Source organism: Balaenoptera acutorostrata, chromosome X, assembly GCF_949987535.1.
Source record: "Balaenoptera acutorostrata chromosome X, mBalAcu1.1, whole genome shotgun sequence".
NCBI lineage: Eukaryota > Metazoa > Chordata > Mammalia > Artiodactyla > Balaenopteridae > Balaenoptera > Balaenoptera acutorostrata.
In genome coordinates, this window is record NC_080085.1 from 125,137,260 (window position 1) to 125,163,145 (window position 25,886).

Below are 25,886 nucleotides of genomic sequence, written 5' to 3' on the forward strand. Positions count from 1 at the left end.
GTGTCCGGGCTTTCTTCAGACGTCTCCTTGGTGCCCGGGCTTTCTTCAGACGTCTCCTTGGTGCCCGGGCTTTCTTCAGACGCCTCAGACGAAGGCTCAAGCATGTCGGAATCGTCTTCCCCGCAGCTCAGAGGGAAGGACAGTGCGGCCGTCGAGGTCCCTTGGCCCGGTTTATACTCCCTGCCTTCTATGACGTCACGGGCAATGCTCCCATCTGACTGGATAAAATGCAAAGCAGGGAGGTCTGTCACTAAGGAACCCCATGTCACCTGTGATTGGATGGCCCCCTGCTTGGCCTCCAGTCAGCCAATCACAGTGGAAATCTGGTGACCTTAAACTTTCCGTGACCTCTACCAGAAAATCTTTGAACTATGCCCCATGTAGGCAAAGTTCACCTCAGCTGATTTATGCCTACTATTTATGCATGAGAACTCTGAAAAGATGTCACCCAAGTCACCTACACTGAAGAAAAATCAGTTTGAGCTTCCTGAGCGAGTCTGACCTTCCTAACTCAAGTCGTCGCCGTCATCAGAATGACTTTAGCCACTTGGCGGGCCATTTTACTCCCACGTAGTATCTTGTCTTTCCATGGCTGAGCCTCCGTGGCTTGAGCCAGAAGTCTCTGACATGGTCTGCAGAGTGCTCCTCGAAATCATGGGACATAATTGACCATCTACTGCCTCCAATTATGATCAAAACCCCCAGTGAATTAGAAAAAATCGAAATCTCAAAGCCACATTGTCCAAAGTTGGAACACAAACAGAAATGGGAATACTTTTAAAATTAGTAAAAATACTTAAACATTTCTCAAATATAAAATTTTCTTAACATTCCTTAGGTCCTCAAAATACCCCACATGCTTGAATTTGTGAACAAACGTAAGAGTTGTTGATTGAAAACAATGATTAATTCTCTAAGAAAACACCATAGGAAGAATGGAAGGAATAAATGGGAAGTTCTTTAAAATAAAAGCGTATTTCTTGCAAGAATACATGACAATACAGACAAAGGCATTTCTTTAATGTGTTTCCTTACCAATAAATTGCAGAATTGGAATCAAAAAATGACTTAAGAAGAATTGAAAAAAGGGGGGGGGGTTCATCAATGTGGTTTCACCTGAAATGGTCAAGATTCCAAAGCTGTGTCCATTTGCACTTTTAAAGAACTGCTATTTCTACTGCTCATGAAATGTTTCCAGTTATGAAAGCGGAAAGCTCATCTTTATTACCAGAAAATGTAATATGGTGATAAAACCAGTGAAGGAAGCTTGCCGTTCCTCATTTCTAAAGAATGCCATTTACCAATGAAAATACAAAAATCCCACTTGATGTGTTAGTAGTCAAATCCTTCCCTTACTTGTATACAAGGGACAAGAGACACATACAGTACAATCTCTGAATTCAAATCATTAACTTACAGTGATTAAAAACAAGCTAGCAAGCAAACAACAGGGAAGGAACCCCTCCAGTTTCCTCCACAATCTCCAAGTCTGAACCTCCCAAGAATGCTTTTATTTGTTTTTCCCTGGCCACTTTCCCACACTGGGCCAAAGGCTGTGGCTCACAAGCTTCCAGTCCATCACTGGCCGAACCAGTGAACAGGACGTGAGCTGCTCTCATTGGACACTCTTATCATCCAAGTGTTGCATAACTGCAGTATTTAGCTATGTCTTGTTTACTTGATTCCTCAAAGGAACTGTAATCATTATTGCAACTTTTCTGTACAGTCTTTGTTTTACATTTACCTCTACTTGCTAATTTATTCTATTAACATTCCTACCTGCATCTCAGATCATCTGCTGTGATCTTTTTCCATCTTCCTAAATTACATTCTTTAGAAGTTCCTTTAACATGGTGTCAGTTGATGTAAACACGATAAGATTTCATTTTTCTCAAAAGTCTTCATTTCTCAGTTAAGCTCTAGAAGGAAGCCAGCACTGAGATGGGGTTAATTATGTGGGAATGTTAATCGGGATTACCATCTGAGGATGGGATGAGACATATATTTATACCCTCCCCTTGTTCAGACATTGGATGTGACCGTCTCAGGAAGTCCCTAACTTTGGGCAAATTAGCTCTCTGAAGCTGAGGAAATATCTGAAAGGGTCAATGGCTGAGGATTAGCACCTGACTGTACTCTCAGCAGCCGGTGGAGCAAGTCTACATTTGAGTGTGGTTTGGGGAGGTCCATCTTCATGTGTAGCAGAGCTTCACTATTAAATGATACCTTGGCTAGATATGCAACTCTAGGATGACAGTTACTTTCTCTCAGCACTTGCTTTTGGCTTCAATTTATTAAGACAAAGAGGTCTGCAGTCACACTATTTGGTATTCCTTTTTTAGGCACTGCGTCTTTTTGTCTGCTATTTTGATCTCTAGGGTTACCTTGAAGGTTTACTATGATTTGTCAGGTCTGCTTCCTGCATGGAGGAACTTATGGCTTCCCCTAACTCTGGGAATTACCAGCCATTTTCCTTTGAATAGTATTTTTCCAATATTCACCCAGTTTTATGCTTCTGGAATGCCTATGTGATACTTATCACCTACTTACTCCCTTCCTCGAGTCTCTTTGCCTCACCTTTATCCTTTTTTTTCCTTTTACTTTCTGTGAAGTATTCTATATTATTTCTATTATTTTATCTGTCTTCTAGTTCACCAATCCTCTGTCCAGCTATATCTCATTGGTTATGTAAAATTTCTTTAATCTTTTGTTCATATAATGAATGTTTGCATTTTCACAAAGAATACATTACAAACTTGGAAGGAATAGAATCAGATTCATCTGAATGACTTAGAGTAGCATCTCCAGATATTAGGGAACGGGGAATAGGTTTTTTTCTTGAACTTTTTGATTTTGATATTTCTGTACCATTTTTGGCTTTTCTCTTATGTTTTCAATGAATCCTGTAACAAAGATAATGTTGAATAAGTTTGATTGGGATATGTTTGCTATATTAATACTATTTTCCAGGGTTGCTTATAATTTCTTATTGAAGTAGTAAACCTGTTTCCCTCAATTAGTCTTTTTTATTGAGATATAATGGACATAAAACATTAGTTTCATAATGATTCGATATATGTATATATTATGAAATGATCACCCCAATAATTCTAGTTAACAGCCACCACCACACACAGTTACAATTTTTTTTTCTTGTGATAAGAAATTCTAAGGTCTACTTTCTTAGCAACATTCAAATATACAATACAGTATTTAACTATAGCCACCATGCTGTATATTACATGTCTGCGAATTATTTAATTAAAATTGGAAGTTTGGACCTTACTTCAATCTTTACTGTTAACCATACCATTAGATCATAATTGCCCCTTTTCTTCAATCACCTTCTGAAGTGAATGATCAGATGTACTCATTTTATCTTCCAGTCTTCAACATCAAAACCCATTTTTCCTCTCTCTATCCTAGATTTCATATCTGTCATTCACCTTTGCACTCCCAGTCTTCACTGTCTATATGGTATATTTTAAATGGCATTTCACTAATCCTTCTATTCTGTTTCTGAAATTTTAGGTGCAAAACACCCAAAGAGCTATAAAAATGTCCCAACAGATTCATTTTCTTAAAATAACTTCTCACATAATACAATATGTATGAGACTAGTATGCAAGATCAAGATTGGCAAAACATTTGTATGTCATATGGACAAACACTAGGATTTTGAAGCAGCGGTAGTGAGCATGATGGAAATAAAATGACTTACGCTGTGCATTCCAACTGGTTTACCGTTCTATCTTTGAAATGAGCATGGTTTCAAAAGAGGCTTTGGCTCCCAAAGTTTTGTCCCCTATGTGTATGACGATCTCAAGGCACTATTCAGAGGGATTTACTTGTAGTTGATCTCCTGACAATTTTCCTGATCACCTTGGAAAGAAAATTCTTTTTTTTCAAGTTCTTTAATGAGATTTTTCTAATATTCCCGAATAATTTTAACTAATGACCCTCATGAAGGGGGTCCAATTATCCTAAATCCTTACTCTAATTTCCCAAGGAGAACTCTGGAAGTATAATGGCTCATCAGAGATCTTCCACAATGGGCTGAAAAACAAACAAAGAAATTTGTACCCAGTCCTGGATCAGGCGTTTCCTCCCTTCCTGCTGCACTACTTAGGAAAACAATTTCTAGTTTCTTGCCCTGCCCACAACCTTTCTCTTGAGTTCATACAGTTCTGCTAAAGCTACATAGATTTGTCTCTCCTGGAGGTTCCTGTCCCTCTTCTGATGGGTTCAAGGAAAGTTTTTTGGTTTTTTTTTTTCACACACACACACTGTATTTTATTTTTACAAGAGATAAATAGACTGACACCAAGCATTGTACATGGCTGACCACAACAAAAGCAACAATGATTGCAATTACCAAACATGAAACACACTCATACTATGTCATAATATTGACATTCAGTCCAGTAATCCTCCACTGTAACAGCTGCTTTACTTTGCAGTGAAAACTGATTTGTATATTCTTTGCCTCTGAGTCCTTGTGGGATTTTTTTTTTTTTAATTCAAACAGAAAGTCACAAAAATTATACTCATCCTCATCAGTTCACTCAGTCCCATGTAATTAATTTTTTTTTTCATCTTGATCTTTTGTTAGCACTTTTATGAGTTCATCAGTTATCCATTAGAGTTCTGAAAATGCTTATTCATTCAGTTCAGCAGTACAGTCAGTTACCAGAAACCTGTACTTGTCAGAGTCTTTTCCATGAATTTCTTGAAGATGAAACCCTTTTATAGGAACATATTTGCAAAAGCATCAGAGTACACGCAGAACTGTCTGTAAATGACAAAAGACTTAAAAATGACCACGGTTAAAGATTTGATGAAAGTTCATAATAATGCAGTTGACAAGAAAATTAGTTATTTCTGAGATATACATTTTAAAGTAATAACTAGGATTATGACCTATAACATTATACCAGAACATATAAGGTTTTTAGAAATTTCATGTAATGTCTGAAACATTTATATTAACATATTTCCATACAAGTAACCCAATGAAAGTTTAGTATTCGTTGTTTTGCTTGTTTGTTTGTTTATACTGCAGGTTCTTATTAGTCATCAAGGAAAGTTTTGATTTTTGCAGATTATCCAGCTTTTGCCTCTTTGTTTGGCTCAAAGTGATATTCTTCACAGAAGAAATTACAAATTATTTTAAAAGTACAAATACAGTCCTTTAAAATATTGAACTAATAATGGAGTTTAAAGAAAGTCATAAACAATTCCTAAGGGTTGAAATCACTGAGTATCTTCTCCCTTCACAGAGGTAAGAAGCTAAAAATAAAAAAATTAAACTAAGCAATGAATAGTCGGAGTGAAAAGAGGATGAATGAAGTCACCTTTTTTCTCTTAATGGGAAACTAAATAATCAATATGATGGAAGAGTCAGCACGTGTGCCAATCTACAGCTCAGGTTTCATATCACATATACTTTGAATTGCGTCCCCTGAAATTCTTATATTGAAGTCCTAAACCCCAGTACCTCAAATGTAATCTTACTTGGAGTTAGGGTCATGAATGAGGCAATCAAATTAAAATCTGATATCCAGACCAGATTCTGGTAGAGTTCTTTGAAGCATGTACTCACTCGAAACATTCTCCTTTCTGTCAATCTGTGTGTCTGTATTTCTATGTCCAGGGGCCCAGGAGTAGGGGGATGGTATGTCTACAATGGTCAGAAACTTCATGCCACCAGAGGGAAAGGTTTGCCCTGGGTTATAGGGATTCACTGCATGCAGGAGTTCACCCAGATAAGAGTGAGTCAAGTGGGAAAGTATTCCATAGTTTAGCAACGCTGTGGCCCAAGGAACCCAGGACCTTGTGCTACGGACATATCATGTGTGTGGCACCCAGCGGCGTCTCAAAAAGCATGTGTTGTGTGGCACTATTTGTTAGATTTGTGAAAGCTGCTCATTCCCAGACACTTCTCGGATGGATTAAGCATGTCTGTTCCCCTGCCTCTTGACTCTGGCAGGCCTATAATTGCTTTGACCAATGGAGTATGAAAGAAGTGATGTTATGCCCATTACAGAGCTAATCTTTAAGAGGACACATAGCTTCTGCTTTGCTGTTTGAGAGTTCTGAGCCGACAAGTGAAAATCTGCCTGTCCTGCTGGACAGCCCCTTGGAGAGGTCCCTCCATGGTACCGGGATGAGTGTTAGCTGTCTCTTACGCTGCAGAGTAGTTTAAAGGGTCAGTTACACTTCTGTTTTGGTCAATAAATGGAATAGAAAATGGGGGAAATTTCCATTCAAGACATGAAAAATAACTTGACAAAATTATTTATATACATTATTGAAAATGCTCACCTCTGTGTGAAAAGTGACAGAAATTAATACTTCATTGAGATCTTTAATAATTGTGGTTGCTTGAATGGCTGCACCCTTAATGAAAAACTGGACTTTTTCTAATGGAAAGGGAAGATGCCAGAAAAAAAGAATTCTACACCATGCCCTAGATTTGGGGTCAGGAAAAGTCTCCTTGAGAATTTGTAATCACAAAGGTGTCCTCCTGTAGCTTTGGGGTTCATGTTAACACTATCATTATGGTCCAAAGAATTCCCTGTTGTAAACTTTCTTCCATGGTTTGATCATCATATTGTATTTACCAGTAATAAAAAAGAGCATTTATCCTTTCATGATTGGAACTATTTTGTTAGCAGTAGAATTAGCCGCTCCTTGAAGCCCTCACAGGAAACACACTTGGAAACCTGACCATTAGGATCTTAGCTCATTGAAGACCTCCATTGCTTCAAGTCTTCCTAAGTCCTTCTTGGTTCAGTGTCTGTAATTTATTTTTACATAAATACATTAAAGATATACTTTGCTTGAGTTACGTAGGTTTTTGAAAGGAATGTGTTTCTAATTTTTAAATATTTCCCTTTTACTGATTAGTTTCTTCTCACTCGGAAGGTTTCTAGGGAATTAGAAAAATAATTTCTTTCAACTAACACATATTTTTTCATCAGTTCCAGTATGTGTGGTATTTGGGGTACCTAAGTAATGTTAAAAAAAATTAAAATTTGCTAAATGTTAAATATTTTTAGTATTTATGTACAAGTAGCCGATTTCTGTTTGTGGCCTGTCTTTGGAGAATGTGGTTTTACTGTTCTTTCTGATTCCCTGTAAGTTTGATAAGAATTGGAGGTAAGGGCTGGTCAGTTATGTCCTATGACTGATTTTGAGGAGCACTCTGCTGACCAAGTCAGAGAGTTCCTGCTCAAGCCACGGTGGCTCAGCCATGGAAAGAGAAAATTCTGTGTTGAGAAAAATGGCCCCCAAGTGGCCAGAGTCATTTTGATGGTGGCAAAGGTTTGAGTTATAGAGACTCTCTCAGGGAACTCAAACTGATTTTTCTTCAATGTAGGTGACTTGGGTGACATCTTTTCAAAGTTCTCATGCATAAGTAGTAGGCATAAATCAGCTGAAGTGAACGGATGACCTTTTCCTCCATGGGGCATAGTTCAAAGATTTTTCTAGTGGAGGTCACGGAAAGTTTAAAGGTCACCAGATTTCCACTGGGATTGGTTGACGGGAGGCCAAGCAGGGTGGCATCCAATGACACGTGACATGGGGTGCCTTAGTGACAGGCCTCCCTGCCTTGCATTTTGTCCAGTCAGATGTGGACGTTGCCTGTGACATCAGAGAACGCAGGGATTATAAACCCGGCCGCTGGCCCTCAGCAGCCTCCTTGTCCTTCCCTCTGAGCTGTGGGGAAGGTGGCTCCGACATGGCCGAGCCTTGCCGTGAGACTTCTTCTGAGGAAAGCCTGGGCACCAAGGAGCCCACAGAGGCCGAACCAAAGAGCCCAAAGCAGAAGATGCCAAGGCGTTGTCGCCGCTGCTGCCCAGACAGTTTCATCACCTGTTTCCCCAGGGTGCTGAAGCAGGTCTTCACGAGGGCCTGGACATCTTCGAGCCCATCGCCGAGGAGGCTGCACCCCTGGCCAGCTCCACCAAGCGCTCCACCATCACCTTCAGAGAGATCCAGACCTCCGTGCCCCTGCTGCTGCCCAGGGAGATTGGCAAGCACGCCACGTCCTAGGCCACCAAGGCAGTCATCAGGTACACCATCCTCAAATGAGCTGCTTCAGAACCACCTGAGCCTCGCAAACCAAAGGGTCTTTTCAGAGCCACTCACTTGTCAGGAAAAGACCTGTAGCACTGAAGAGTCAGATTGACTCTCGTTTTTCGACCTGTGCCATACTACTGCCCATCACTGAAACATTTTGAAGTTGAAGTGAACATCAAACATTATCAGTTCTACTTGAATATATGTCGGTAGTGCAGTTTGTTCCAACAAAAATTGTGACTATTCCTTAACCATACTGCATTTCATAACTTACCTCAACAGTCATTTTAGTTCTAGTTCAGCCTTTATAGAGTTCCTTAAGGTCTAAATTATTTTTGTATTAATTTTATTTTGCATTTTAATTCTCATTCCCTGGGAGGATGTTGTGGAATTTACTAGAGATACTTTATGTGTGATATAGCCAGAGATAAAGTGAGGAAGCAAATAAGCCCACCAATACATCCCTCTTCAACCTTTTTCGACATGTCCCATAATATTAAGTCATTTAAATGCACACATGAGTACTCAAACATATTACAAAATAGCTACCTGAAACTTCCAAGAAACAATTCACTTTTTTAAGTCACTGGTTTCTGAAATTACTACTGGAATTCATTCAGATTCATACAATTTATTGTTTCCCAATCGAGAATTTTTTGATTTTTAGAACCTTCAGGACCTTGCAGGAACCTTCAGACCTTCAGGAGCTGCAATTTTGCATCACTGGATGATGAGAGTATCCAGTGAGAGCAGCTCAGGCCCCACCCTCCACTGATGCAGCCGAAGAGGGACTGGCAGCCCGTGAGCCACAGCTATTGGTCCAAAGAGTGGTGGAGTGACCAGGCCTGAACCAATAACAGCCTTCCTGTGATACTCAACCCCGAGATAGAGTAGGAAGGAGGTGTGATAGCTTCCCTGTTGTTTCTCTGTTCAAGTACTTGCTTTGCACCATGGTGATTTAAGTACAGGCATCCAGATTTGGTAGTGGGACATGTCTCCATCTCCTTGCATCAAAATAAGAGGAGGATGTTCAGCAGTTAAGAGAAGTAGGATGACTCCTTCTCCTACCTCAAGTCATTTGAGTGTTAATGCTTATGATAATATTTATTTAATTTAACATCCGTTGTGTTCTCTTCTTGGTGCATTGACTTTTTTAGATTTGGTTTTTCTATAGGTATATTGCTGAATTTCAAGATAGTTAATAATGTTCCAATTCTTTTTCTTTGAATTGACCTCCAGTTTCCTCCATCAGTCAAGAGAGAACACACAGCCAGTCATGATGACCACCTACAGAGATGCGAAAGAACGCCATGCTTTTAAGAAGTTACATTGCTAGTGTCAGAAGAAAGGTAACAAAACAATTTTTATGGTTGAGCAGACATTCCCATCTTTAAGGATATCTAGTAAATGTGAAATGCAGATGTACACTACACATTAGGGAGGGAAGGTGGAGGCCCAGATGGACACAGTGAGAGAATTTTGTCTTGAAATTTTCTTGTCCTGCTTTAAAATATAAATTTGGTTTCATCATATGATAACTTTTCTAGATTTACTGCGCAGCTAACTCAGTTTTCCTAAATGCTGTATAAGCTTTTAAAAATATTCCATAATAATAAGAAGCTAAAATCTTGATAAGGAGGATTATTTGTCCTAATTCCTGATCTATTGCTATCAAAGAGAGCTCTGGAAGTAAAACTGACCCTGGCATGCATGCAATTCTCAGTGAAGCTCTTTCTAGTTTCCTGACCTGCCCTCATCTTTCTCTACAGCAAGTGGTTCTCTGTCAAATGCAGAATTCTACATGTGGGATCTCTTCTGTGAGAGTCTTATCTCTCTTTTGATGAGTCCATGAAATTTTTGTAGTTTATTCAGCTTTAGTCTCATTGTTTGGCTAAGGGTGATATCCTTCCAAGGTTTTTACATCCAAATCAATTGTTATTTTAACCTATCATATATGTTCAAATAAAACTCTTAACACTGGTGATAAAATACTGAACTTTAAAGCAAATTATAAAACACTTCAAAGGACTGAATCCCACAGTATGTTCCTGCTTCACAAAGTATGAAGCTAGAAATCAATGTTTTTAAAAGAAACAATTAGAAAATCATCAACTTTGTCAAAAATCAGCAATATATTTTTAGAAAAATTATACAAGAGGCACTGTGCCAAGAAAAACACAATGATAATATTAATATATTAACATTCACTTGAATATTACCATTCAAATTCTAGAAGAAAGAGAAAAATCTTTATTTGCTGACCATCATCTTCTTATTCGATGCAATTGTCCAGAGACACAGGGCACTATGTGCTCTGGATTTATATCCTTAAATCACCAAGATGAAAAACAAGTAAAGTAACAAGACCAGCTGACAGAGAATCCTACACTTTCAGCCTCAATTTTCTGGCTGAATATCACAGGACGGCTGTGATTGGTTCAGGCCTGGTCACTCCACCACTCTTTGGACCAATAGCTGTGGCTCACTGGCTGCCAGTACCTCAGTGGCTGCATAAGGGTGGGGCCTGAGCTGCTCTCACTGGATACTCTCATCATCCAGTGATGCAAAATTGCAGGTCCTGAAGGTCTGTGTTCTAAAAATCAAAAAAATTCTGGATTGGGAAAGAATAAATTGTATGAATTAAGAAATAAGGAAACAATCCCATTTACGATTGCAGCAAAAAACACTGAAATACCCAGGAATAAACCTTTCTAAGGAGGTAAAAGACATATACTTGGAAAAGTATAAGACACTGATGAAAGAAAGTGAAGACAGGAGAGAGTGATCAAGATGGTGGAGTAGTAGGATGTGAAAGTCACTCCTCCCACAAGTACACCAAAAATACATCTACTTGTGGAATGACTCTCACAGAATATCTACTGAACACTGGCAGAAGACCTCAAGCTTCTGAAAGTTCAAGAAAATCTCCACATAAATGGGTAGGACAAAAGAAAAAAAGAAAGGAATCAGGATGGGATCTGTGCTCCGGGAGGGACCTGTGAAAGAGGAAAGGTTCCTATACCATGGGAAGTCCCCTCACCAGCGGGGAGATCGGCTGGGACTAATGGGAAGCTTGGAGGTTCAGAGCAGAGCACAGCAACTGGTTTGTGGCAGCCAGAACAGAGAGAGAACTGCACAGATGGTCAATGCCACAACCCTGCACTTGCCTGCCTGAGATGTGCATCCACCAGTGTGGGCAGGAGCTGGGTGCAGAAACTTGGGCTTTGGAGATCAGACCCGGGGAGACGACTGGGGTTGGCTGTGCAGAAACAGTCTGAAGGGGCTGGAGTCTGCTGCAACCGCTGCTGAGCGTGTACCTGGAGGAAACCTGGGCTCACCTTAGAGGCCAGGCACCATTGTCTGGGGGGTGTGCGAGGAGAGGGAAAGGACCCACCTTTGCAGCCTTTTCCCCTGCGTGTGCTCTCAGGTGACAGAACACCACCTACAGAAGCTCCAGGAGCAGTTGTGAGCCACCTCCTCTACCATTGCAGGCTCCGGGGGCACACATGAGCAGCCACCACTGACAAGAGCCCCAGGATCTGGCACCAGCTGCCGTATCTGCCCACCCCGTATCAAGGGGATAATGGCCAGCACATGCTGAGGAAAGAGGCAGCAGGCATCCATGCTAAAAACAGCCCTCGCAACAAAAATATCAAACCCACACCAGCTACACAGGGATGCTCCCACATATAAATAGCCCTCCAAGAACAGAGAAGAAAACTGTTTCCCCTAAACTCATAGGGTAAGAGAAATATAAGTAAAATGAAGAAGCAGAACCACTCCCAGTTAAAAGACCAAGAGAATTTTCCTGAAAGAACAAACAATGCAACAGACCTCTTCAGTTTAATAGATACAGATTTCAAATAGGAGATAATGAAAATACTAAAGGAATTAAGAAAGGCTATTGACAGAAATGCAGAGTACTATCAAAAGGAGCTAGAAACTATAAGGGGGAGCCAAGAAAAATTTGAAAACTCATTTGCTGAGATGAAAGCTGAGCTAAAGGCAATGAATAGCAGAATGAATAATGCAGAGGAACAAATAAGTCATCTGGAAGACAGAAGAATGGAAATCACAAAATCAGAACAGCAGACAGAAAGCCAAATGAAAAAAGAAATGAAAGCAATATCAGAGATCTATGGGATCACATAAAGCATGCCAATCTACACATAATAGGGATTCCACATGGGAACGAAAGAGAAAAGGGGATCGAAAACGTATTTCAAGATATTATGGCTGAAAACTTCCCAAAACTAAAGAAGGAAACAGAAATCCAGGTACAGGAAGCACAGAGGGTTCCAAACAAGATGAACTCAAACAGACCTACACCAAGACATATTATAATTAAATGGCAAAATTTAAAGATAAAGAGAGGATTCTAAAAGCAGCAAGAAAAAAACAAAGACTTAATTACAAGGGTACCCCCATAAGGCTATAAGTTGATTTCTCTACAGAAAAGTTGCAGGCCAGAAGGGAGTGGCAAGATATATTCAAAATCCTAAAAGGGAAAAATCTGCAACCTAGGATACTCTACCCATCAGGATAATCATATAGAATAGAAGGAAAGATTTCTCAGACAAGCAAAATCTAAAAGAATACAGCAATCCTAAATCTATTCTAAAAGAAATATTAAAAGGTCTTCTCTACACAGAAAAGAAGCAAGAATCTATAGGAAAGAGAAAATCACAATTGGAAAATAAACCACTTAAATAAGCCCATACACAGATTTTTAAAAATCAAAACACTTTTGGGAAAAGGATGATAACCACAATGAACAACAAAAGGATAAACAAGAAGATGCAAAAGAGGACATCAAAATCATAAAAGGTTGGGGAGAAGAGTAAGAAAATGTAGAGTTTTTTCTTTTATTAGAATGTGTTTGAGCCTATATGACTCTCACTCTAAAGCAAGTAGATATAGGAAGGGGGTTAGACTCGAAAAACAGGGTAACCACAAATCAAAAACATCCAATAGATTCACTAAAACCAAAAAGAAAAAAACACAAGCATAAAATAAAAGGAAATTATCAAACTACAAAAAGACAAAGAAAGGAACAGAGAAGAAGCACAGAATCAACTGGAAAACAAGGATTAAAATAGCAATAAATTCATATATATATATATATATATATCAATAATTACCTTAAATGTCAATGGACTAAATGCTCCAGTCAAAAGACATAGAGTGGCAGATTGGATTTAAAAAAAACAAAACAAACAAGAGCCTATAATATACTGCCTACAAGAGACCCACTTCAGGGTAAAGGACACACATAGATTGAAAGTGAGGGGATCGAGAAAGATATTTCATGCAAATGGAAATGACAAGAAAGTGGGGGTTGCATAGTCATGTCAGACAAAATAGACTTTAAAACAAAGGCCATAAAGAAAGATAAAGAGGGACACTATATAATGGTGAAAGGATCAATACATGAGGAGGATTTTACACTCGTCAACATATATGCACCGAATATAGGAACACCTGAATACAGAAAACAACTACTAACAGACATAAAGGGAGAAATCAACAGGAATACAATAAGAGAAGGAGAATTTAACACCCTTCTCACAGCAATGGAGATATCTTCTATACAGAAAATCCATAAGGCAAGAGAGATCCTAAATGATACAATAGAACAGTTAAACTTAATTGATATTTTCAGGACATTACATTAAAAAAACCAGAATGAACATTCTTGTCAAGTGCACATGGAACATTCTCTAGGACTGACCACATGCTAGGGCACAAAACAAAACCTCAAAAATTTAAGAGTATAAAATCAATTTTCACTGCAAAGTAAAGGAGCTGTTACAGTGGAGGATTACTGGACTGAATGTCAACATTATGACATAGTATGAGTGTGTTTCATGTTTGGTAATTGCAATCATTGTTGCTTTTGTTGTGGTCATCCATGTACAATGCTTGGTGTCAGTCTATTTATCTCTTGTAAAAATAAAATACAGTGTGTGTGTGTGAAAAAAAAATGTAAAAAAAAAAAATTTAAGAGTATAGAAATTATTTCAAGCATCTTCTCTGACCACAAGGACAGGAAACTAGAAATCAAACACGGGAAAAGAAATGAGGGAAAAAACGACTACATGGAGCCTAAACAACATGCTACTAAAAAACTGTGGGTCAACAAGGAAATCAAAGAAGGAATTAAAGGAATTAAAAAATACCTTGAGACAAATGACAATGAAAACACAACCATACAAAATCTATGGGATGCAGCAAAAGCAGGTCTGAGAGGGAATTTCATAGCGATACAGACCTTCCTCAGAAAACAAGAAAAATCTCAAATAGACAACTTAACTAACCACTTCAAAAAATTAGAAAAAAAAAATTAGAAAAAGAAGAATAAATAAAACCTAAAGTCAGCAGAAGGAAGGAAATAATAAAGATCACAGAGGAAATAAATAAAACAGGTATTAAAAAAATAGGAAAAAAACCAATAAAACCAAGAGCTCGTTCTTGGAAAAGGTAAACAAAATTGACAAACCTCTGGCCAGGCTCACCAAGAAGAAAAGAGGGAGAACCCAAACAAACAAAATAAGAAATGAAAAAGGAGACATAACAACTGATACCGCAGAAATACAAAAAACATAAGGGAATACTATGAACAATTATATGCCAACAAATTTGACAACCTAGAAGAAATGGACAAGTTTCTAGAAACATACAGCCCACCAAAACTGAATTACTAAGAAACAGATGATTTGAACAGACTGTTCACTAGAAGTGGAATAGAATCTGTAAAAAAAAAAAACAAATCACCCTGATACCAAAACCAGACAAAGACATCACCAAAAAAGAAAATTACAGGTCAATATCTTTGATGAATATAGATGAAAAAATTATCAACAAAATATTAACAAACTGAATCCAACAACACACACACAAAAGATCATACACCACAACCTAGTGGGATTCATCCCAAGTTCACAAGGATGGTTCAACATACACAAATCAATCAATGTGATACACCACATCAACAAAAGAAAAGACAAATACCACGTGATCATCTAAATAGATGCAGAAAAAGCATTTGAAAAATTCAACATCCATTCATGAAAAAAACTCTTACCAAAGTGGGTATAAAGGGATCATATCTCAACATAATAAAAGCCATTCGTTTATGACAAACCCACAGCCAATATAACACTCAACAGGGAAAAGCTGAAAGCCTTCCAGCTAAAATCTGGAACAAGGCAAGGATGCCCACTCTCACCTCTTCTATTCAGCATAGTATTGGAAGTCGTAGCCACAGCAATCAGAGAAGAAAAAGAAATAAAAAGTATCCAAATTGGAAGTGAAGAAGTAAAATTGTCATTATATGCAGACGACATGACACTATATAGAGAAAACCCTAAAGACTCCACACAAAAACTACTAGAGCTGATAAACGAAGTCAGCAAGGTAGCAGGATGCAAGATTAACATACAGAAATTGACTGCATTTCTTTACACTAACAATGAAATATCAGAAAGGGAATGTAAAAAAAAAAAATACCTTTTAAAATTGCACCCCCAAAAATAAAATACTCAGGAATAAACCTGAGCAAGGAGGTGAAAGACTTATACACTGAGAACTATAAAACATTAATAAAGGAAATTGAAAATAATTAAAAATATGAAAAGATATCCCATGCTCTTGGAGTGGAAGAATCAATATTGTAAAAGTGGCCATACTACCCAAAGCAATCTACAGATTTAATGCGATCCCAATCAAATTACCCATGACATATTTCACAGTACTAGAACAAATAAACCTAAAATTTATATGGAACCATAAAAGACCCAGAACTGCCAAAGAAATCCTGAAGAAAAAGAACAAAGCAGGTGGCACAACCCTCCCAGACCTCAGACAATACTACAAAGCTACAGTAATCAAAATGGCATGGTTTTGGCACAAAAAAACATATATGGATCAATGGAAGAGAATAGAGAGCCCAGAAATAAACCCACACACCTACAGTCAATTAAACTTCAACAAACGAGGCAAAAGTATACAATGGGAAAAAGACAGGCTCTTCTGCAAGTGGTGTTGGGAAAGTTGGACAGCTGCATGTAAATCAATGAAGTTAGAACACACGCTCACACCATACAGAAAAATAAACTCAAAATGGCTTAAAGACTTAAACAGAAGACATGACACCATAAAATTTCTACAAGAGATCATAGGCAAAACATTCTCTGACATAAATCATACAAATGTTTTCTTAGGTCAGTCTCCCTAGGCAATAGAAATTAAATAAAAAATAAACAAATGGGACCTAATGAAACCTACAAGCTTTTGCACAGCAAAGGAAACCATAAACAACATGAAAAGACAACTTATGGAATGGGAGAAATTTTTGCAAATGACCTACAAGGGCTTAATTTCCAAAATATACAAACAGCTCATACAAATCAACACCACCACCAAAAACACAAATCAAACAATGGGCAGAAGACTTAAATAGACATTTCTCCAAAGAAGAAATACAGATGGTCAATAGGCACATGAAAAGACGCTCAACATTGCTAATTATTAGAAAATGCAAATCAAAACTACAATGAGGTACCACCTCACACGGGTGAGAATGGCCATCATCAAAAAGTCTACACACAATAAATACTGGAGAGGTTGTGGAGAAGAGGGAACCTGGAAATTCCCTGGCAGTCCAGTGATTAGGACTCTGTGCTTTCACTGCTGAGGATATGGGTTCAATGCCTGGTAGGGGAACTAAGATCCCACAGGCCACGTGGCGTGGCCAAAAAAAAAAAGAAATTTTAAAAGGAGAAAACGGAACCCTCCTACACTGTTGGTGGGAATGTAAGTTTGTACACACATTGTGGAGAACAGTATGGAGATTCCTAAAAAACTAAAAAGAGATCTATCATATGATCCAGCAAACCCACACCTGAGCATATATCCAGAGAAAACTCTAATTCAAAAAGATACATGCACACCAATGTTCATAGCAGCACTATTTACAGTGGCCAAGACATGGAATCAACCTAAATGTCCATCAACAGATGAATGGATAAAGAAGATGTGATACATATATACAATGGAATATGACTCAGCCATAAAAAGAATGAAATAATGCCTTTTGCAACAATATGGATAGACCTAGAGATTATCATACTAAGTGACATAAGTCAGACAAAGACAAATATAATATGATATCATCTATATGTAGAATCTAAAACTACATGAAGGGAAAAACAAGAAGTGACCTATCACACCTCTTTCCAACTTGATCTCCGGGCTGAGTATCACAGGAAGGCTGTTATTAGTTCAGCTCTGGACGCCCCACCACACTCTGGGCCAACTGCTTTGGCTCGCGGGATGCCAGTCCCTCGTGGGCTGCTGCTCTGGAGATGCTGGTTACACCTGCTGTCAGTGGATGATCCCTTCATCCGTGCACAACTGCAGTTCAGTCAAGATTTTTGGATGAAAACCGAAAAGGGAAAGACTGCAAAAAGTAAAAATAAAAAAAAAAGATTCGGAGAAATATGAATTAGGTACAAAGAAATTTCACAAGTTATGGTGCTTGACTCTAGAAAATTAGTTTTCTCTCAGTTTACACTGCTCTGGGGTCCTATTTTATGTATTTAACTGAATTAGGATTTGAGATATGTTGAAGGAGAATAAATGGGTAGGTGTGGTTTTTATATCCGTTACTGCATTTTATCGGTTACTATATCCCACATAAGAATCTCTGGATGATACTGCTATATACAGGTGGAAGAAATGGCAATATCACAGTCCTCACACTGAGAACACAAATGAAAAATGGTTACTCATAAAATGATTAAAAATAATTCATCGTTAACAAATTTAAATTGCTTTTATTTAGCATGATTTGGTTTCCTAAAATACCTCGCATGGAGAATAAATATAAGAGAGGTTGGCTGGGGAAAAAAAAAAAAAAAACACTCAACAATGTCCCTATTCTTTAAGAAACCACCAGAGGAGAGAAAAGGAATCAACTGGAAATACTTAAAAATTAAGATCAAATTACTTTCAAGAGCCTAAGATAATACAATCAAAAGCGTATTTAAATGTATTCATGGAGAAATAAGTTACAGAAATTGAACCAAAAAGGGACTTTAGAAGAATTGAAGAAATGTGGGTCATCAGTGTGGTTTCCTCCCCAAATGACTAGGCTTCCAATAGTGTTTCCTCTTGGACTTTTAAGGGACAGCTAATCCTACCGCTAAGAAAATGGTTTCAATCATGAAGGGGAAAAAGCTAATTTTCATTACTAGAAAATGGAATGGAATGATACAAACAGTGAAAATAGCTTACTACACCAAATTTCCGAAGAGTTCTTTTTACAAATGAGTTTATAAAAAAATCTTACTTGAAATACTCGTCATTAACTTCTTGCCATATTGTTGTTTTTTTGTTTGTCTTCCTTTTTTTAAAAATTGGGCCCGCTGCCGGTCAAGCTTCTGCTGCCTCAGGTTGCTGCCCTCATCTTCTAAGACACTGTAGGGAATCCAGTCGGAACGCGGCTTGCAAGTCATGTCTCTCGGGGGCCGGGCGGCAGCTGCAGCTCCGGAGGCCGGGGCCCGCGGGGGTCGGCGCGGGGGCCCTGCTCAGCTCCCGGGCCGCCCAGGGCCGCATCCTTCCGGGCCGGGGTCTTGGGCACCGCCGAGGCCCGCGCTGCACGCCAAGGTCCCGGCCGCGGGCTCGGCGAGCGACCGCCTGCGCGGCGCGACGGGCGAAGCGGCGGAGTGCGCGGTGCCGCCGCGGGCGTGCGTGCGCGCGCGTGCAGGCGGCAGGAGAGGCCGTCCGCACCGCCCGGCGCCGCTAGAGGGCGCTCTTGCCACAATTTGATGCACGGGACAAAAGACAGGTCCGGTACAGTCTCTGAATTCATATCATTAAATCACCGTGATTAACAGCCAACCAGCAAAGAAACCACAGTGAATGAAACGTTCCGGTATACTCTATAATCTCTAAAGGCCGAATTTCCCAAGAAGGCTCTTATTGCTTTACGCTGTGCCACAGTCTAATATTTTGGCCCAATGGCAAGGAATCACATCTCTTTCGCCCCTCAATCTCAAAAGCTGCACGTGCCGGGAAGACTCTTTTTTGCTTCAAGCCCAGGACAACTCTTCACACTTTGAGTCCATGGCTAGGCCTCAGGAGCTGCAGGACTTTCATTGGCTGAGCCGATCCCGAGTGGCCCTTGTGCTGCTCTGATTGGATGCTTCCAGCATCCTCCCCAGGATGCCACTGTGCATGTCAAAAAGGTTTCTGTTTTCAAAAACAGGAAATGCACTCTTGGGGGGGGGGGGTGGGGAACCAACTAAGATTAATCTGAACCAGTCAGATTAGTAACTTCAGTTTCTTCCACCTTGGATAGGTATTTTTTTCTTGGACATTTTGCTTTCATTATTTCCGTGCTGTGTTTGGGTCCTCGATTCTGCTTTTAAATGATTTCCCTGACACTGGTCATGTTGAAAAACTTTGAATGGGTTATGTTTGTCCTTATAATACTATTTTCTCAGAGTTGATGCTTATCATTAGTTGTTTAAGCAGTAAAGCTCTTTCCCTTAGTTTATCATTTGAGTAAACCACACTGTTAGATCATGTTTACTCACGGGGTGCCCTTTCTCCTTAATCACCTTTTGAAATCAGTAATCACATGTACTTCTTTGGTCTTACCCTCTTCAACATCATACCACTGTATTCCTCTCTTTCTTACATTTCCTGTGTGTCAGTCGTCCTTGAGCTTCTCCTAGAGCTCTTCTCATCCAAAATTTTGTTTCCGGTGTGTGAGATCATCCTGAGATACCGGAGAGAGGGATTTACCTGAAGGTCCTTTGGTGGTAGTTTGTTCTGGTCTCCTTGGGTGTCTAATCCTTTTTTGTCTTTGAAATATTTTCCTACGATTCTTATCATATTCAACAATCTAAATACATAACATTCCCATACCGGTGGCTCATTTATCATAAATCCTTCGTCTGATGGCCCCAAGAACAGTTTCTCAGGGCTAATGGTCCGACAGAGTTCTCCACTGGACCAGAGAAAAAAGAATTTTAGAGCTCTCCTCGATCAGGCAATGGCCCCCTGCATAGCCACACACCTCAGAGTGGTCACGCTCTCTCTAGTATCCTGCCCTGTCAAATTCTTTCTCCTGAGTTTGTGGGTTTCTGAAAACATTAAAAAAACATTTTCTGTTTTGTCTCCCACGACGGTGCTGTCCCTTTTCTCAGGGCCTGATTTCAGTAGGTTGTCCATAATATGTCTCACTGGGTGCGTGACGTACTTTTCATGTTTTCACATCCTAATCAACAGGGAATTTTACAAATTATTTTCAGAGTACAAAACGAAGGCCAAACGTAACTGAAGAAACATTGGTGTCTAAAACAAGTCACAATTCACATTTTAAAGCACTTATAAGGACTGAAATGATAGAATATCTTCCCTCTTCACAGTGGTGGAAAGTCAGAAACTTTGTAAGAGTGATAAAAGCTATTCACTCTTCAAATTCTTGAGGAAAATTACATGGAATGTGTCACCTTATTTTCCCATACACAGTCAGCAGTGTTCTCTTTTTTATTATTATGGTTATAGGAGTATCGACAAAACATTGCTTACAATCAAACATCAATTTTAGCACACAGACAAAAGTCCTTTCTATACACTATTAAATTTGAAGCAATGGGATATGAACTGTACCAGGGATGATGAAAAAAGAAAGGAGGGCTGCACGAGAATCCTGACAGGTACCACCCATAACGGCAGAAGCATTCAGCTGGCCCGTAGATACATGAGAAATAATAAATAATTGCTGTGTTAGTCCACTAAGCCTGAAGTAATTTACAATGCAGAAATTGGTAAATGATGCACTATTATGAAAAAATTCAGTATTTTCCAGATAGCTCAGGGATTGAATGCATTAATTCACCAAAAACATCTGCTTAAGTAAGACTTTCCATCAGTATTCTATGCTTACATGTGTTGGAAGAACTCAAATCTGTTACTATATCACCTCGTAAGCATCAAACCAGTGTTTATGTGTGAACAGAACCAGTGTTCTCTTAGTAGAAGAGTCAGGAGATATGCCCACCTATATCTCAAAATTCATGTCTTTGTGGGTTGAATTCTTTCTCCCTAAAGCTCCTATGTTGATGTCCTAAACCTCTGCACCTAACAAGTGATTCTATACAGAGATAGGATCTCTACAGAACAAATCAACTTAAACTGCCTTCATTAGGATGACCCCGAATACAAAATGACCTGTATCCATATTAAAAGGGGAAATATGGGCATAGACACCCTCATAGAGGGAGAAAACTGGGAACAGATGGAGGGGTGTCTCTGCCATCTCCACAAGCCAAGGAGAGAGGCCTGGAACACAGGCTTCCTTCACACCAGTCTGAAGGAACCAAACCCGCTGACATCCTGATATCGATTTCTGACCTCCAGAAGTGTGAGACATTATGTACGTGTCCTTCAAGGAAACCAATCTCTGGCATTTTGTACATCAGCCCCAGGTAACCAGCACGATTAGAAACATACAATGAAGCAAGCAAAGAGCAAGCAAATAATCACACCTGATACCCTCTTTGTTACCAAGGCTGAACATCCACGAAGGCACTTACCCCTTCAGCCCACAAATCCAGCTTGAACTTTGGACCCACGGTTGTGGCTCACCGTTGCTGGCCTCTCATTGGCTGACTCAGAGGCGAGTGGTGCTTCAGCTTCTCTGATTGGATCTCCCATCCTCCGAGGCCTGTATCAACAAGGTGGTTTGGTTTTTTTTTTTTTAATTTTATTTATTTATTTATTTATTTATGGCTGTGTTGGGTCTTCGTTTCTGTGCGAGGACTTTCTCTAGTTGCGGCAAGTGGGGGCCACTCTTCATCGCGGTGCGCAGGCCTCTCACTATCGCGGTCTCTTGTTGCGGAGCACAGGCTCCAGACACACAGGCTCAGCAATTGTGGCTCACGGGCCTAGTCGCTCTGCGGCATGTGGGATCCTCCCAGACCAGGGCTCGAACCCGTGTCCACTGCATTGGCAGGCAGATTCTCAACCACTGCGCCACCAGGGAAGCCCCACAAGGTGGTTTTTAAAAAGAGTAAAGACGGAAAAGGATAGAAGCAGATTACCGGAACAAGTTCGAGCAGACCCTTCAGTTCCAACATTAAATTTTTTCTCGGTAGATTAGAATCTGCGATCGATTTTTCTCCTGGAACTTTCACATTTAGTTATTCGTTTACCATGTTTGGATCCACACTTTAAATGAATTCCATAATACGGGTAGTGGAGAAAAGAGTTTGAATGCGATATAATTGTCCTAGCAATACTATAATCCACGCGGTGACAGTTCTCATAAGTTGATTAGGCCGTGAAGGCTCTCCCTCAGTTTGTCTTTACAGTAAATCACACCGTTAGATCGCGATTGAGCAATCTAGGTGCCCTTCTTTCCTCAAGCACCCACTGAAGTGGATAATCACAATCGCTCACTCCCCCTTCCCAAATTCAACGGCATAAATAACTAAATTCCCCTTATCTTTGTTTCTTTCTCGATTTCCCACGTGTTGCTCACCCTTGGCACGCCCAGTCTTCACTCTCCAGCTCTATTGTGCTGAATTTGTAATATGCTACAAAAATGATCCTATTTCATTTCTGAATCCACAGATGCAAAACGCACAAAGCACAATAGCAGTGTCCTGGTGTACTAGATCTCTTAGAATGTTTTTACAGAGACCATAGCCTTGAGACCAGCACGCTAAAATAACCTAGGTAATGCATCTCTGTTTCATATGGAGAGAAACTGGCATTTTGATGCAGCAACCATTAACATGATAGACATTAAGGGATTTTCTGTAGTCAGCTCTTTTCAAAGTGGTCCACACTTGTTTCTCAGAAAAGGCACCTGGCCCTACCAAGAGTTTTGAGTTCTGAAATTTTTTTTTCCCAGTGTGTACAACAATTTGTAGTTCCTACACAGAGGAAGGTATGCACTTGATTTCATGGTAGATTTTAATGGCAAGTTGAGCAGCAAGCGCTCCTTTTTTCAAACCCTTTTAAGTTTCACCTTTCCCGAATAATAGTAAGTAATGAACTTCATGAGGGGGCTTATTTGCCTAAATCCTATTTCTAGAGATCTCAAAGAGATCGCTGGAGGCAAGATGGGCCCCCTTCTTACTTGCAATTGTGCGTGAACTCTCTCTAGTGTCCTGTCCTGCCCCCCATTTTACTCTTCAGCAAGTGGTGCTCTGTTCTAGCTGGAATATTTGGTTTCTGGTCTCTCCACAGAATGACTCCAAAATTTTTTTGAATTTTGTAGTTGATATGCCTTTTGTCTCATTGTTTGCCTGAGAGAGACATCCTTTACCAGCTTCTACATCCTAGTCAAAAGGGTTATTTACAACTTACTTTACATGTTCAAATGAAACACTGCACAATCATGATAAAGTATTGGGCTTTAAAGCAAATCGGAAAAAAAAAAAAAAAAGAAAAAAAAAAAAAAAAAAAAGCAAATCGGAATATATTGCACAAGACTGAAATCCCACAGATCGTCCTCTCTCAACAGTCGTAGGAAGCTAGAAATCTGTTTAAAAAAAATAGTAAATCGGTAACCTCTTTGTAATTTGGCAATACACTTAGAGAAAAATGACACAAATAAAATCTTCCTGGGCCACGAAGATAAAACAAGGGAAAAGAACAGATATGAACCTTAACATTCAAACCACTTGAGGTAAAAGCAGATATAATAGGTCTTCTATTGCTGATAAACCTCCTCTAAATGGATGCAAAGGGCTGAAGAAATGACTTCCTCTGGATTTAACTCCTTAAATCCCCATGATTAAACATAAGTAAGGAACCAAAAAAAAAATAAAATAAGGTAAATTATCACAGTTCCTTTCCCCTTAATCTCCAGGTGGATGATCACACAAAAGCTATTATCTGTTCAGCCCTGGTCACTGGACACCATTTCGAGCCAATGGCTATAGCTCACAGGCTGCCAGACCCCCAGTGGAGACCGGAGCACGAGCTGCTCTCCCTGGACATTCTCCAAAGGCTGTAAAATTGCAGGTCATGAAAGTTTTCCTTTTAAAGATGGAAAGATTCTCTGCTAGGGAAGAATTGATTAGATGCATCTGTGGGAATTCTTTCAACAGTTTCAAAAACCAGGTAATCAGAAAAGTGAAATGTTTGTGAAAATTTTGTTTTGCCACTTCTGTAAGCTATTATCCGTCCCCATTTATATATTTAGATGTATGCTTACACTGGGATATGTTGAAACTGTATAATAGGGGTAGTTGATGCATATAACTGCTCCTCCACATTTTCTATTGCATGTCACACATAAAATACTTCTGAAAAATTCCATAATACGCTCACGGGAGGATAGGAATAAATTGGGAAATGAAATTCATAGGAAAATAAGTTAGACCTCATAAAACTCTATAAAGCCCGACATAGAGAAAGCACTGAAACTGGGTTCAAGAAAAGGTTGGAATATTGTAGTTTATCTAGCTTTTCTCTCTTTGTGTGGCTGAGAGTGACAGCCTTCGCAGGTTGGTACATCCTACTCCAGGGGCACTGAGAATTTCTTTTTCATTTTTCAATTTTTTCTCAAAGTATAGGGGAGTTACAATATTATATCAGTTCAGGTTTATAACAAGTGATTCAAAAGTTTTATATATTATACTCTTTTTAAAGTGATTATTAAAGAACTGCTATATTTCCCTCTGCTGTACAGCATATCCTTGTTGCTTATTTTAAAATGCCAAATGAATAATTTTAAATATGTGAAATATTAATCTCTAATGAAAACCATAGTACGTTACAAAGGATTGCAATCATGGAGTGCCTTCTCTCTCTCCAGCGTTGTGGGAAGCCAGAAATACATTTTTTGAGAAAAGGAATAGGAAAATCCACAAATCCTTGGAAATTCAGCAACATATTTATAGAAAAAGAAAAGAAGAAAAGTCAATGCACCAAGAAGAAAACACAATGGATATTAAATTCCATAAATATTATTAGAAGCATTAACATTCAAATTACTTGAGGTAGAGGAAGGAGTCATCTTAGTTATCTTAATAGCTGAACACCCTCCTGTTATTTTCATGCAAGGAGATGGAGACATGTCCCGCTACCAGATCTGGATGACTGTACTTACATCACCATGGTGCAAAGCAACTACGTGAAGGGAAAAACAACAAGTGAGCTATCACACCTCTTTCCAACTTGATCTCCGGGCTGAGTATCACAGGAAGGCTGTTATTAGTTCAGCTCTGGACACCCCACCACACTCTGGGCCAACTGCTTTGGCTCGCGGGCTGCCAGCCCCTCGTGGGCTGCTGCTCTGGAGATGCTGCTTACACCTGCTGTCAGTGGATGATCCCTTCATCCGTGCACAACTGCAGTTCAGTCAAGATTTTTGGATGAAAACCGAAAAGGGAAAGACTGCAAAAAGTAAAAATTAAAAAAAAAAGATTCGGAGAAATCTGAATTAGGTACAAAGAAATTTCGCAAATTATGGTGCTTGACTCTAGAAAATTAGTTTTCTCTCAGTTTACACTGCTTTGGGGTCTTATTTTATGTATTTAACTGAATTAGGATTTGAGATATGTTGAAGGAGAATAAACGGGTAGGTGTGGTTTTTATATCTGTTACTGCATTTTATCGGCTACTGTATCCCACATAAGAATCTCTGGATGATACTGCTATATACAGGTGGAAGAAATGGCAATATCACAGTCCTCACACTGAGAACACAAATGAAAAATGGTTACTCATAAAATGATTAAAAATAATTCATCGTTAACAAATTTAAAATTCTT

General features: G+C 39.3%; 1 long non-coding RNA gene across 2 annotated transcripts; it reads right to left on the minus strand.

Moving 5' to 3' along the window:
• Positions 1-83: 83 nt before the first annotated feature.
• Positions 84-18,753, minus strand: LOC130706228 (uncharacterized). Of its 2 annotated transcripts, none has more exons than XR_009006596.1 (3): positions 18,437-18,753; positions 17,316-17,545; positions 84-214 (listed from the first exon to the last, which is right to left on the minus strand). It is a non-coding gene; the product is annotated as an uncharacterized LOC130706228 (long non-coding RNA). The 2 variants fall into 2 exon arrangements; XR_009006595.1 differs by lacking the exon at positions 84-214 and adding an exon at positions 8,133-9,372.
• Positions 18,754-25,886: the final 7,133 nt, after the last annotated feature.